The sequence below is a fragment of the Ostrea edulis genome, chromosome 9, assembly GCF_947568905.1.
Source record: "Ostrea edulis chromosome 9, xbOstEdul1.1, whole genome shotgun sequence".
NCBI lineage: Eukaryota > Metazoa > Mollusca > Bivalvia > Ostreida > Ostreidae > Ostrea > Ostrea edulis.
Window position 1 is genome coordinate 49,797,814 of NC_079172.1, and position 14,782 is coordinate 49,812,595.

The 14,782-nt window shown below is 36.6% G+C and overlaps 1 long non-coding RNA gene across 1 annotated transcript; it reads left to right on the top strand.

Moving 5' to 3' along the window:
- The first annotated feature begins 3,719 nt into the window (after positions 1-3,719).
- Positions 3,720-7,221, top strand: LOC130050211 (uncharacterized). Its single transcript, XR_008798630.1, has 2 exons — positions 3,720-3,793; positions 6,904-7,221. It is a non-coding gene; the product is annotated as an uncharacterized LOC130050211 (long non-coding RNA).
- Positions 7,222-14,782: the final 7,561 nt, after the last annotated feature.

Below are 14,782 nucleotides of genomic sequence, written 5' to 3' on the forward strand. Positions count from 1 at the left end.
TTTTTTTTGGAAGGCTACTGGCAAATAAGTCGATATAGGGATTCCAACAGTCACGATTAAAATCAGCATTTCGCAAATTCTGTGGTCGTTATAACGATCTAATTTACCAATACAACCTGTCACTGGGTTAATGCTCTCTGACTTGCTTCACACCAATTGATAGACCATTCTCTACACACTAATCTTGACTACGGATCACTCCGTATAATCGTTCGAAATATAGGACTCACGGCGGGTGTGACCGATGGAGGGGGAAGCGTACACCTCCTAAGCACCTGGCGGCCGTTTCACTAACCGATTGTAGATCGTAAACGTAGACTTAAATGTGAACGTAGCACGTACGACTGTTTCACTAAAAGTTACGATTTGCGATTTACGATCAGTATTGATCGTAACCCTACAAGTGGTCTAGGGTTATCGTAAGTGTTCCTACATGCACGTAAATGAGCAATATGGCCGCCATGCTGGCCCCGCCTGAGATCATTTTGTGGTAGTATTTACCTGACCGAGTTTGTTTATACTTTGTAGGAAGAAAACAATCACAATGACTTGCAGTCTGCTTTTGCACAAAAATATTGTACAGTCCGAGCCCGAATCTTAAATCAGTTAGAGTTGTCCTTCTTTGTTACGCACAACCACAGATCTAAATGTCAGTCTCACAGGGGTCAAGTCCGTTTTGGGCCCGGGCTCTGTGATACCACAAATAGAGTAAATTCATTGTATCACAAAGTTCAGGTCCAAAACGGGCCTAGCCCTTGTTACCAGTTTGCTGAAATAAATATAAAGACAATGCAAGAATTCATATTTTAAAAAGTGAAGGGGGGGGGGGGTAGGGTAGTCAATATATCAAACTTTGCATGTAATAATAACGAGAACAGATATGGGGGGGGGGGGGTATAGCTACATATGCCTGCATCACCGTTAGATCACATGTATATTTAACATTAGAGAGGATCCAAGACATTATTATTCTCATGTTCAGAAATTAAATTTCTTTAGAAACAGTTGATTTAATGATCCGAGACGTTGCGATTCGACGTACTCAGCTTTTTTCCCCCGTCAGATCAATACCTTTGATGCAACCGACTAACTGCATACACTGTAATACATGCACATTTTAAGGAAAATATGATAATAAAATGATTTGGTAATGGGAGAGGGGTTAAAATCCCAATTTTGCAAGTAGATCGTTTATGTGGTTTTATGAAGGTCGTTAGAAATTAAACATACAGACTAGACCTATATGTATACACAGACAAGGGAAGGGTCATTATCGGACCCTTGGGGTTCCGACCCCTTTTTATAAAGTGCACTCCCGTGGGGATCCGGGTTAGAATAGGTCCTCAGTACCTCTTGCTTATCGAAGGAGGCGACTAAATGGGGCGGTCCTTCGGATGAGACTGCAAACACTGAGGTCCCGTGTCACAGCAGGTGTACCATGAAAAAGATCCCTCCCTGCCCAATGGCCGTAAGCGCCGAGTATAGGCTTAAATTTTATAGCCCTTCACCGGCAATGGTGACGTCTCCATATTAGTGAAAATTTAAGAGAGGGACGTTAAACAATATAAAAATCAATCATCATAAAGTGTAATATCAATAATGATTTTTAATAAATGATCTAGATTATACATCATCACGTAAAGACAAAAGTTAGCATATGCTTACATGCCTAAACGGAAATATATATATATAAAAGACAAACGCATGAGGAAAATAAATTTCAAGTAATTTTAGGGACAAATTGAGCCCATGATTTGTTTGAAATTTATACAAATAAGTGAATAGATATGTCATTAGTGTTACAGCTTATTTTACAACAATGATTAAACGCCGGAGTACGTACATATCCATGGTTTGATGCAGGATAAAATTTCCTATTCTTGTGTGCAATTTTATTTTCATTTTATTATTTCCTTTTATCAATATAATTTCATTTTCTTATTCATTTTTTTTAAAAATCCGTTGAACATAGTTTACTTATTGATGGAAATTTGGCTCACATGAGCAGATTGATACATGGCATTTAAAATTCTAAAATGTAAATCTTTTATGTTATTTCTTATATCACCCCCCCACCCCCATTTTAGTTACATGAAAGTCAATAAAAATTATTCTATCAATTGGTTAAACATTCTAGGAATTTTCTGTACGTTACACTAGAGATCGGGCTCAAAATTTCCATTATTTTTGTTGACAACTTGCATGGGTTACTGCAGACGATAAGGATATGTTTAAAACCATGAGGAAATAATGAATGAATATTTCTTTCCATGGTAGGATTAATTTTAAATCTACCTCCATAGAGAAAAGAGTTCTAAAAAGTCAGACGTAAATCCCAATCGTAAGTGTTACGACTACGATAGGTTTTGTGAAACGCTCGTATACGTGCGAGTCAAATGATCTTAAACGTAATCGTACGTCCAGTGGTCCGTGTTTACCCAAGTCTTCATTTTGTATTTTTGATAGGAGTTATGACTTTGATCATTGCGCGTTTCTTCACGTTTTCATTGATTGTGCATTAATGACCCATACATATGCTTCATAACTGAAGGAATTACAAGCACACATGGTAAACATATCCTAATTGTTATGCTTTGTGATTCTGTTAAATTGCTAGATGCATAAAACGTCTGGATAAAACATCACTCAATAATTTTTATCACAAGAAGTGTCGTCAAACATCATGCTGTCTTTGATATGTACATGGCAACATATCTTGTCTTTCACTCCAACATTAATTACATGTTTAGAAAAAAAACCATTAGGCTAAGTTTGATCATCAAAGACCAACTAAATCAAGATGAATTGCAGCTGCATTTAACGACTGGAATATATCTGTCGGTCGCGATTACAATCATTGTATTACAGTTGCGAATCATATACCCAGCCAATATAGATTTCCCACAAGTTAAGTCTATCGTTAGAAGGCATAACATCCATATCACATTTGCACTACTTCATGTATTCATGCTGCTATCAGAATTTTTCAATCCATTTAATACTTCACTGATTATTACATGTAGATCATTGAAGAACGAAAATAAGTGCATATTTTTCAGACTTCATTTGATTAATTGATAAATGTCCTTAGATAAATCTCACTAGTGTGGGGATGGCATAAGGACAGTGTAGTTTTTAAACGTGTATATGAGAATTTTGAAGACAAATAAAAATGGCACCTGGTATGGCTATCTTCTTTTTATTTTGAAATACTAATTTTAGGGGATGTATTTCCTAGTTCACTGAAACATTTATCCAAACACATCTATACGCCTCTTTGTGTATGCTCTGGTAAAATACATTGCGAGTTTTTCTTACACAGAGAAGTCATTATTTTCTTGTAAAGGAAATATATGTGTGTTTGTGTGTGTTTATGTAGTTTGTTTAACTTTAACCGCTGTCTATGAAATGATATCGTCAACTTACTACATGTAAGTGTAACTCCTCTGAAGATTGAAAATTAAAGTGCTAAACCTTTACTTGACGTCATAGTCTTCTGTGTTTGTTTTTTTTTAAACCAAACTTTTACCCATAATTGTAATTACTAATAGTAGAATTTCGTTTTGTTCATTATATTTTTATGTATTGCATTGTGTTCAGGTTTAGATGTGTATATTGGGTAAACGTTTATTCTGTCATTTCATTGGCTCACCATCCCATTGGTTGTTTGTAATTTACCGTTAAATGGTTTATTTCCATGACATGTATAAATTTACATCGTCTTATTTATGTCAGTCAGAGCAGTAAGGCATATCAAAGATTTACATCCAGTCTCCATCATCTGTATTTCACGGTATGTAACTTTTTGTGGGGTTGTTTTCCTAAACAAATATGAAACATTGATTTTGGTATAATCTTGATAAAATCCAACTAATTGCTAATTGAAATTAAAGAATGCCATTTACTGATTCTTCTTATATTTTCTTATATCAATAAACGTATTCAATTTAAATTTGATAATTAAAAATGCAAACGTTATTCTTATTTCCTTGGTGATTTTACTTACAAAAATATTGCATAACACACCACTACTGAAGGAGCGAGATTAAAACGTATGACTTTTCAATACTTTACACTACCATTTCTCACGATAAATCAAAGACCAGGAGTTTTGCCATCATAGCCAGTTGTTTCTTTAACATTAACTTTATGACAAACGGGATGATTTCAGCTTCCCCGTCGTCAAATTTCCATATTTATATAGCAATATTCCATTATCGCCTGCATATGCTGTTGGTATCTCCCATCGCAAGGGGATGTCTTGTGCATGATAAGTTTTGAAATCGAGACAGGCTACTGACAAACAAGTTGATGTTACAGAGGTTTTCAGTCTCGTTTAAAGTCAGTATTTCACAAAATATAACCAACGTTTGGATAAAACGCTTTCTGAAGTGTTTCATACTGATTGTTAGTGCGTTTCTGAACATTGATTTTGACTCCGTGTTTGCCTAACTCCTTATTTGTATTCCTTATAAGGGCTATGGGATGGATAACTGTTCATTATTGTCAGCTTTTAATCAATCTAAATCATCTAACTCGTGTATTTAGGAGAAAATTAAGAAATGAAAATTATCAAGAATGAATCACGTATATTTCTAGTGAATTACAAGATTTCTATCACACGAAATGAACGAGGGATGATTATGTTTTTAAAACATCAAATTGCAATATTTTTCATCGGCTTAATAACATTTATCATACTTGCAATTATGTTTGTATGCTTAATATATATATTTAAAAGAAGCCACCATTATCATTCCTATGTTGCCTTTGGTCCTTTTTACAAGCCAAAAGCACAACATTTATCAGTACTTCTCAGTACCGACATTATTTTCCTCATCACTTATCACTAAATATCAGAACCCACAGTACAAACGTCAGTAAATGTCAGCATTTCTCAATACCAACAGAAATGAACACTACCATCTATAACGACAATAGGGATTATCAAGACTTAGAGCTATCAACCACACAGATACAGTACGTGTCGGTATTTATCAACAGACATTTCACTCTCATTGGCCATTCTGCCCAGTGAGGTGTGTTTTTTGGTTCCCGATATATTTCAACAGTTTCAGTGAATTTTTCCACGTACATGTATTAGTATTGTTTATTCCTTGATTTTCCATGGGAACGGCATTATTTAGAAAATTCTTTCTAATGGTGAATCTGTAAAGATATCAAAAAAGGAAACAAAATTAATGGTGTCTTTACACACCATAAGCAGTGGATGTCTTCCAAGTCGGGAAAAATGAAAGGTGAACACAAGTATAACGAACAGTGATCAATCTCATAACTCCTATAAACAATAGAAAATAGGGAGTTTGGTAAACGCAGACCTCTGGATACACCGGAGGTGGGATCAGGTGCCTAGGAGGAGTAAGCATCCCCTGTGGACCGGTCACACCCGTCGTGAGCTCTATATCTTGATCAGGTAAACGGAGTTATCTGTAGTCAAAATCAGTGTCGCAAGAACGGCTTAACAATCGGTATGAAACACATCAGACAGCATTTGTCCCAATGATAGGTTGTATTGGCAAACCCGACTATCATAACGGCCTAACAATCGGTATGAAGCACTTCAGACAGCATTTCATAGGTTGTATTGGCAAACAAGGTCGTTATAACGATTATAGAATTTCCGAAATGTTGACTTTAAACGAGACTGTTGAAACTTCTGCATCATCAACTTGTTTGTTAGTAGCATGCCTCGATTTAAAACCTGACCATATGCAGAACAAGTTCTTGTGTATTGAATGGGTTGAGATATATAAACACCATATGCAGGTGATAAAGGAATATTGTTACATACATATGGGAAGTTGATGATGGAGAAGTTGAAATCATCCCGTTTGTCATAAAGTTGAGTTGTTAGTTTACGGTTTATGTCTACTTTCAATAAAATATTTAAGTATGAAGCAGAAGTGGACGACTTTGTGGTGTCTTTGATTTCGAATTCACAAGGATATATTGAATCGACATAATGAAACGTATTATTGTTGATAGATTAAACGTCGTCGATATATCTATATGTCGAATTGAAGGTCACAGCAAGAGATTTTTTCTTCTCACGCAGACGTTTTTTTTTAATACATTCTGCTTCATGTGAATATAAAAACAGGTCACCTAACAAAGGAACACAAGTCGTGCCCATGCGAATTCCAACAGATTCTCGGGATACCTGATCACCAAAGACCATAGAGATGTTTTCAATTAGGAACTCCAACATTTTTTATTTCAACTTAAGAGTACTTGTGCGTGGAATCAGAGTGGTGTTTAACTTTTGGATGTCTGATAACTAGATATGAATATTTCCGTTTTAGAGAAAACTAAGAAATAAAACTAGAAAACGAAAAATAGAAAACATATGGTATTACTAATACCAATCGTTAAGAAGCGGAAATGTGTCGTCGCTATATACATCAAAGGTGAAGATAACGAACAGTGATCAATCTAATAACTCCTATAAGTAATACAAAATAAAGAGTTGGGCAAACACGGACCCCTGGACACACCAGAGGTGGGATCAGGTGCCTAGGTGGAGTAAACATACCCTGTCGACAGGTCACACCCACCATGAGCCCTATGTCTGATCAGGTGAACGGAGTTATCCGTAGTCAAAATCAGTGTACCAATAACGGTCTAACAATTTGTATGAAACACGTCAGACAGCATTTGACTCAATGACAGGTTGTATTGGCAAACTAGATCGTTATAAGGACCATAGAATTTGCGAAATACTGACATTAATCGAGACTATTGAAACCATCAACTTGTTTGTCAGTAGCTTGCCTCGATTTAAAAACTGACCATACGCAGAACAAGCTCTTGCGTATCGAAGCAGTTGAGAGATATACATGTGTTTTATATCAATTGTTATGTTACCATGTCATTATCTTTCAGAACATGCTGCATTTGATAATCGTTGCATGTCTTATCAATAACATAACGACGTCCTACCACCCGCTTCCAAGACCACCCCTGAATACTACTTCGGAGGAAGACATATCTGTTCGTCAAGGTGATAAGAGAGATTCAAGATTGAGATTAGTGCGAGATACCCCAGCGCTTCATCAAAGTGATAGTTTTGGTAGAAACTGAAAGCATTGATCGTAAAATTACGATCTTTGGTGAAATCACTGCTGACAAGATCCTAGTGGGTCTAAACAATGAATAATAGCATCCATTAATGTTATTTCAACAATAAATCTATAGAAACTCTGTGTTATTGTGTCTTATTTCTCGGTAATAACTCTTAACTTTACAACAAACGGTCTTAACATTGATGAAAGGTGCGAGTATATATGCGTGGTTTGTGTATGCAAAAAGAAAAGTAGTGAAAGCACAGAGTAATTTCTTGAATTATATTTTATTATTCATCATGAAGAGAAATCAAAGACCGAAATTCTTGACACACTGATTTTGACTACGGATAAGTCCGTTTACCTTATCAGGATATAGGGCCCACGGAGGGTGTAACCGGTCGAAAGAGTATGCTTACTCCTCCTAGGTATATCCAGGGATCCGCATTTGCCCAACTCTCCATTTTGTATTGCTGATGAGATCGATCAATGTTCGGTCACCTTCTCCTTTCATATACAACTACTGCTTCAATAAAAATGGAACTAAAAAAATTCATATGTTGTAGTCAGTCATACAAAAAGCTGATTTGTTAAGTACCATTCTACGCCTTATACTCTGACGATAACGTTATAAAGATGCTAGGGTTATTCACTGACAATACTTATGTAGTCTATAAAGATAAGATATTCCAGCAGACCGTTAGAATCCCTATGGACATAAACTATACATCTTTACCGGCTGATCTATTTTAGACGGAATTCATTCAAAATCCAAACTTCCTTGTTTTAGTCTTGATCTCGACTTCACATACATCGGTGAGATTTTCTCTATGAGCAGAATTCACTTTCAATCACACACCGATTACTATATTCCGGTGAAATCGAACTACAAGACATCACAAAGTTTTCTACTTCTGCTTCATATTTGGATGTTTTACTGAATAGAAACATTAACGACAAATACGTCAATTTCGTGATAAGCGGATTGACTTCAGCTTCTCAATCTTCATTTTTTGCACCTTCAACTCTACATTATATATATCAGTGGCGGATCACCACCTGCATATTGTGTTTATCAACTGATTTGACATGCGAGGCCATGTTCTGCTTATGAGTCTCGGTGAAAGTCAGCATTTTGGAAATTTTGTTGTTGGTATAATGGCTACGTCAACAAAGTTGTTTTGAAGCTATACGTTTTGGGTTTGGACAAAAGGATAGTGGGGAAATGTTATAATTTGTATTACATCAAACTTTTGATGTGGTGCAAGGATACAACAACATCATGCCGTAACCACGTGAGACGAGAATTTCTATAAGGGGTGGACCTGCAATTTTCGGGTGTATCCCAGTATCTAGTATCTTCTAAAAAAAGGTATGGATCTGCAGCTATTTTGGAATTACATGTTTATATTTTGAATATCATGATATCAAAATTACGTAACCAAAGCAGCGTACGTGTGAATGGCCAGTGGTCAATGTCATAAATCCTATAAAGAATGCAAAATTATCATACCGGGTATCAATCGCCTAAAAATTCAGTAACATGGCAGGTATAACGGGTTTTATCTGATCATCTTAATTTTGTATATCGATCGTTATTTTCCCATACCTCATCTGTTTAGATGAAAGGCGTACAGTGATCAATCTCACAACTCCTATAAGCAATATAGAATAAAGAGTTGGGCAAACATGAACCCCTGGATATACCAGAGGTGGGACCAGGTGCCTAGGAGAAGTAAGCATCCCCTTTCGACCAGTCATACCCGCCGTGAGCCCTATATCGTGATCAGGTAAACGGAGTTATCCGTAGTCAAAATCAGTGTGCCAAGAACGTCCTAACAATCGGCATGAAAGATGAGTTCTTTATATTGAGGTCAGAAATTGGTATTGGGTCAAATTCTGTCTGTCGTGCTTCATACCATTTGTTGGGCCGTTCTTTACACATTGAGTTTGACTACGGGTGACTGTTTATTTGATCAAGATATAGGACTCACGGCGGTTGTGACCGGTGATCCCAGCACTGGTATGTGTATGGGTTTTGTGTTTCTCTCATTCTTGATTTTGTATTCTTTATGGGAATTATGAGATTCGTCACTGTTCGTTATCTTCAGCTTTTCAAGATAACATAACTTAAAGGAGCATGGACACGACTTGAACTGAAAATTTTCAAATTTTATTTTTCCGTTTTTGATGTTTAGAATTTAGAATAAATGTCAGTTGTCGAGATACATGGGAGATACAGATCTCACAATTCTTTGTTATGTAAACAAGGCTCGGCCATGTTTTTGTTTACATAAGTTAAATATGCTAGTAAAAGTTTCGTTTAAGGCAAATTTCTTCAATTTATAAGTTCATTCTGAACACAATTACACAGTTTCTAATATTTGGCACATCTCATTTTGCTTTAAACATGCTATTTTCTTTTTTCAACCTATATGTAAACAAAAACATCGCGCGAGCCTTTTTAACATTACAAAGAATTGTAATATACGCCCGTTGGACAGTGAAATTTAACCTGGAAGCATATTATGCACTCTGAATTGATACAACACACATTCTGAATAGAAAAGTCTTAAAGTGGGTCATGGTGCACCAATCCATCTGACATGTGAACTGATTATGTATTTTTCTGGGAGTGAGGTTGTGACAAAATGTCGGTGCAATATCTATCTATGATAAAAAGTCCAGGAAACCATTTGATCTACTTTTAACCCTAAAGTAGGTCATGGTGCACCAATTAAGTTGAAATGTTTGAAATGTGAACTGATTATGTATTTCTCTGAAAGGGAGGTTGTCACTATATTTCAGAGCAATACCTGTGACCATACCAAAAAAATCTGGAAACTGTTTGACCTACTTCTATCCCTAATGTACTGTAGATCATAGTGCACCAATCTAGCTGAAATGCTAATTGAACTTGTATTCCTCCGAGAGGAAGCCTTTGACTAAATATCAGGGCGATATCTGTATCCGTAATGAAAAAAGCCCGAAAAACTGTTTGACCTATTTTTTCCAAAAAGTAGGTCAAGGATGGACCAATCCAGCTAAAATACAAAATGAATTTGTATTCCTCTAAGACGAAACCTTTGACTAAATATCAGGTCAATATCTGTATCCGTAATGAAAAAGAGCCCAGAAACTGTTTGACCTATTTTTTCAAGAAGTAGGTCAAAGATGGACCAATCCAGCTGAAATGCAAACTGAACTTGTATTCCTGTAAGAGGAAACCTTTAACTAAATAGCAGGGCAATATCTGTATTCGTAATGGAAAAAAAAAACCGGAAAAATGTTTGACCTATTTTTAGCTGAAAAGTAGTTCAATGATGGACCAATCCCGCTGAAATGCAAACTGCACTTGTATTCCTCCAAGGGGAAGCCTTTGATTAAATTTCAGGGCAATATCTGTATCCGTAATGAAAAAAGCCCGGAAAACTGTTTGACCTACTTTTAGTCCTAATGTAGGTCACGGACGGACCAATCCAGCTGAAATGCAAACTGAACTTGTATATTTTTCTAAAGGGAAGCTTTTGGGTAAATTTTAGGGCAATATCTGTATCTGTAATGAAAAAAAGTCCAGAAAACTATTTGACCTATTTACATTATGTATAGCCCTAAAGTAGATCAAGGATGGACCAATCCAACTGAAATGCACAATCATTCTTACAATTCTTGAGGGAGATATTGTGATCAAATTTCAAAGTTGTACACGCATCCGTTATGGAAAAAGTCCCGAAAACATGACCAGGGACGGACAACCAGCCAGCCAGCCGGACAGCGCCATAACATAATACGTGCCGTCTAATGACGGGCGTATAAAAAGTGCTTTACCAAATTATTCAATATTGATACATGCATTGACTATGATGGAATTCGTTGTATTTTTTCAAAAAATAATTGCACGCAATTAATTACTTTTTGCTTAAAATGTTTTTTAAAATTCATTTTGATAAAACATAAACAATAAAAACAACGGTATAATACAGATGATATAGGCTGGATATAATTCGTCAATATACACTACTTCTCTGACTGGCATAGGTCAGTTTATATTTGTAGCAATAGTATATCTTTGGTTTAGATAATCAATAAATTCAATCCCCCAAAAATATATAATGAGTTTGCATTTTAAAAGGAACACAAGCAAACTTTGATATTGGACATAAAGTCATTCAATATTTAACATTATATGAAACAAAACAATAATTGATAGAACAAATAATAAGTACAAAAATGATTTATATATGTATATATCTTTTGAGGCTACATGTATATTGTAGGCAAATGACAAAGGGAAAAACAAGACTTTTGGAGATTTTCATTGTATCACGTAAATAAAGAAATTCAATAAATAAAAATTAAATTTAAAAAATTGGCCACCACAAGATCTGCTTACTGATGTGACAATAATAAGAATAATATTTAATATATATTCATATTCTAAGAAAAATAAATATTCTATAAAGGCAGAGTCTATATGTGAGGATAAATCGGATGTGTTGCGCCCCTTGTTGTATGGCAGCGCTCAACAGTTGCTCCTACAAAAAATGTAGTTTTTTGTGCAAATTGGTGGATTTGGGGTGAAATGTCTGATTACATTGGTGGGCCTAAACTTTGAGACGCATTATGGACACTTTGCAAGAGTTTGAATTGTGATATTGAAGGTGTTTGTTTTCGATCGAGGTATGTGAGCGTTATACGAACACTACTCATCATCGAAGCTGAACATTATCCCCCACGCCCGTGCCCTGTAGTATGTGTGAGAAGAACAAACGTTTACATACTCGGATATTGTAAGTAAAAAATCTCGTGAGGGATCTCTGAACAATTCTGGTATTTCCATCCGAGAAGAGATAAAGGGAATAATTCAGGAGATGGTAAAATTTATACGGATAGAGATGACCCGACTGCACAAGGAAAGCGAAGACCTACATCTCCAGGAATACAATTTAAAATAGTACGGCCGTCGACCTCTCATCCGACTTTCCGGAATACCTGAATCACTTGAGAAATCGACTACTGAAAAACTTCTTGAAGTTACATCATCCGCGGGAGTTCCACTTGTTGTACCCACCGATATTGTGACTTCCCACCACGTTGGCGATCCTCGAAAACAAAGGAATTCACCGAGACAAATTATTATCAGACTTTGCTCTACAGATTTGAAGTTTTCATTGATGAAGGATGCAAAGACGCTGCGAAAGAAAACTGAAATTAAGCACATCGCAGTTAATGAAGATCTTACCAAATATCGTAACCGTTTTCTCTACCTGTGTATGCAGCTCTGTCGTGAACACAAGCAGGCATGGACATCATATGGTAAGATCATCGTCCGTGACAATGGAGATAGGACTTACATGTATGCGGTCCGGAAGGAGTCGGACCTGGTCCCCGTTGGTCACGTGATGAAAGAGATTGGCTCTACATAGATCACTGTGGTTATTTATATATCGTGCACTGGCTAGTGCATGACATGAGCAGGGCTCGAACTCACGACCTCCCGGTTACGAAGCAAACGTTCTACCACTGAGCTACCGCGACCAGTCACAGCTTGTTTTGTTTACTAAACCCTGCAATGTACCTCTTTTGCAATTGGTATGCGTCCGTCGTCATGCGACGTTAGTCGTGCGTTAACAACTGAACATATTAACGTCTTGATAACTACCATTTCAATTCTTTCTAAATTTGGTATGAAACATCATTGGGACAGATCCCGTGGGGATCCGGGTTTAGAATAGGTCCTCAGTACCCTTGCTTATTGTAAGAGGTGACAAAATGGGGCGGTCCTTCGGATGAGACCACAAAAACCGAGGTCCCGTGTCACAGTAGATGTGGCACGATAAAGATCCCTCCCTGCTCAATGGCAGAAAGCGCCGAGTATAGGCCAAAATTTTGCAGTCCTTCACCAGCAGTGGTGACGTCTCCATATGAGTGAAATATTCTCGAGAGGGACGTAAAAAATATTCAATCAATCAATCATTGGGACATAAGCTGTTTTCAGGACTCCAGCACCTCTGGGGACTGAGAGATGGGACATAAAATGTCACAAATTGACCATTTTTTCAAAAATCCAAATGCATAGTGATATAGAGCTGTCTGAGCAGGAGGGCCTCTACCAAAATTGTAAATTTCAGGATCCCAGGGTAGAGGTTCTGACCCCAGGGCGGGGTCAAACTAAGTATATAGAGTTTATGTTTAAATGTCTTCTTTAGTGCTATTGATACTAAATCAAAACTAAATGGATATTTAGAGAGAGCAGGTAGTCCTTTACCAACATTATAAATTTAATGATCTCAGGGGTAGGGGTTTTGGTATCAGGGTATGGGGCTAAAATGATCAGTTATTAAATTTGTGAACAATAGAAAAAATTGAACTTCTTGATAACTACATTTCCATTTCTTTTAAAATGTTGTATAAAGAATATTTGGTACAAAAGGGACATAAATTGTAAATATCAGGACTCCTATACCCGTGGGGCCTTAGGGGTGTGGCAAAATCTACCCAAATGTGACCAATTTTCAAAAATCTTCTTCTCTACAACTGCACATGTTCAAGAAAAACTAAATGCATAGTGATATAGAGCAGGAAGGCCTCTACCAAAATAGTAAATTTCATTATCCCCGGGGAAGGGGTTCTAACCCCAGGGCGGGGCCAAACGTAGTATACAGTGTTTAAGCATAAAAGATGTTTGAAACATCTAAATAACATCTTTTTAGTGCTATTCATACTAAATTAAAACTAAAGAGATATTTAGAAAGAGCAGGTAGTCTTTCACCAAAATTGTAAATTTCATGATCTCAGGGATAGGGGTTTGGTATCAGGGTGGGGCCAAAATGGTCAGTTATGAAATGTGTAAACAATAGAAATGTTTAAGTTCTTGATATCTACCATTACAATTCTTTTCAAATTTACTATAAAGCATCTTTGGAACAAGGGGGACATAAATTGTAAATTCCAGGGCTCCTGCCTCTCTGGGGACTTAGGGGCGGGGCAAATACTACCCAAAAATTAACCAATTTTCAAACACTAAATGCATCGTGATGTAGAACAGGAATGCCTCTACCAAAATTGTAAATTTCAGGATCCCCGGGGTAGGGGTCCTAACCTCAGGGCAGGACTAAACTTTCTATATACTGTTTATGTGTAAAACGTTTAAATAACTCTCTTTACTGCTATTGATACTAAATCAACACATAGAAAAAGCAGGTAGTCCTTTACCAAACTTGTAAATTTAATTATCTCAGAGGTAGGGGTATTGGTATTAGGATGGGGGCAAAATGGTCTGTTATTAAATGTGTGAATAATAGAAATATTTACTTCTTCTTGGTATATACCATTCAAATTTGGTATGAGGCATCTTTGGAATAAGGGGGACATAAATGGTAAATGTCAGGACTACTGCACCCCTGGGGCATTAGGGGCGGTGCATAAAATGCTCAAAATTGACCAATTTGTAAAATTCTTCTCTACCAATGCACATGTGTAAGAAAAACTAGATGCATAGCGATGTAGAGCAGGAAGGATTCTACCAAAAATGTAAATTTCAGGATCCCCGGGATTTGTCAAGAAGTTGAAAATTTCTATTGTTCACACATTTATTAATTGACCATTTTAGCCCCACCCTGATACCAAAACCCCTACCCCTGGGGTCATCAAATTCACAATTTTTGTAAAGGACTATCTGTTGTTTCTAAATATCTCTT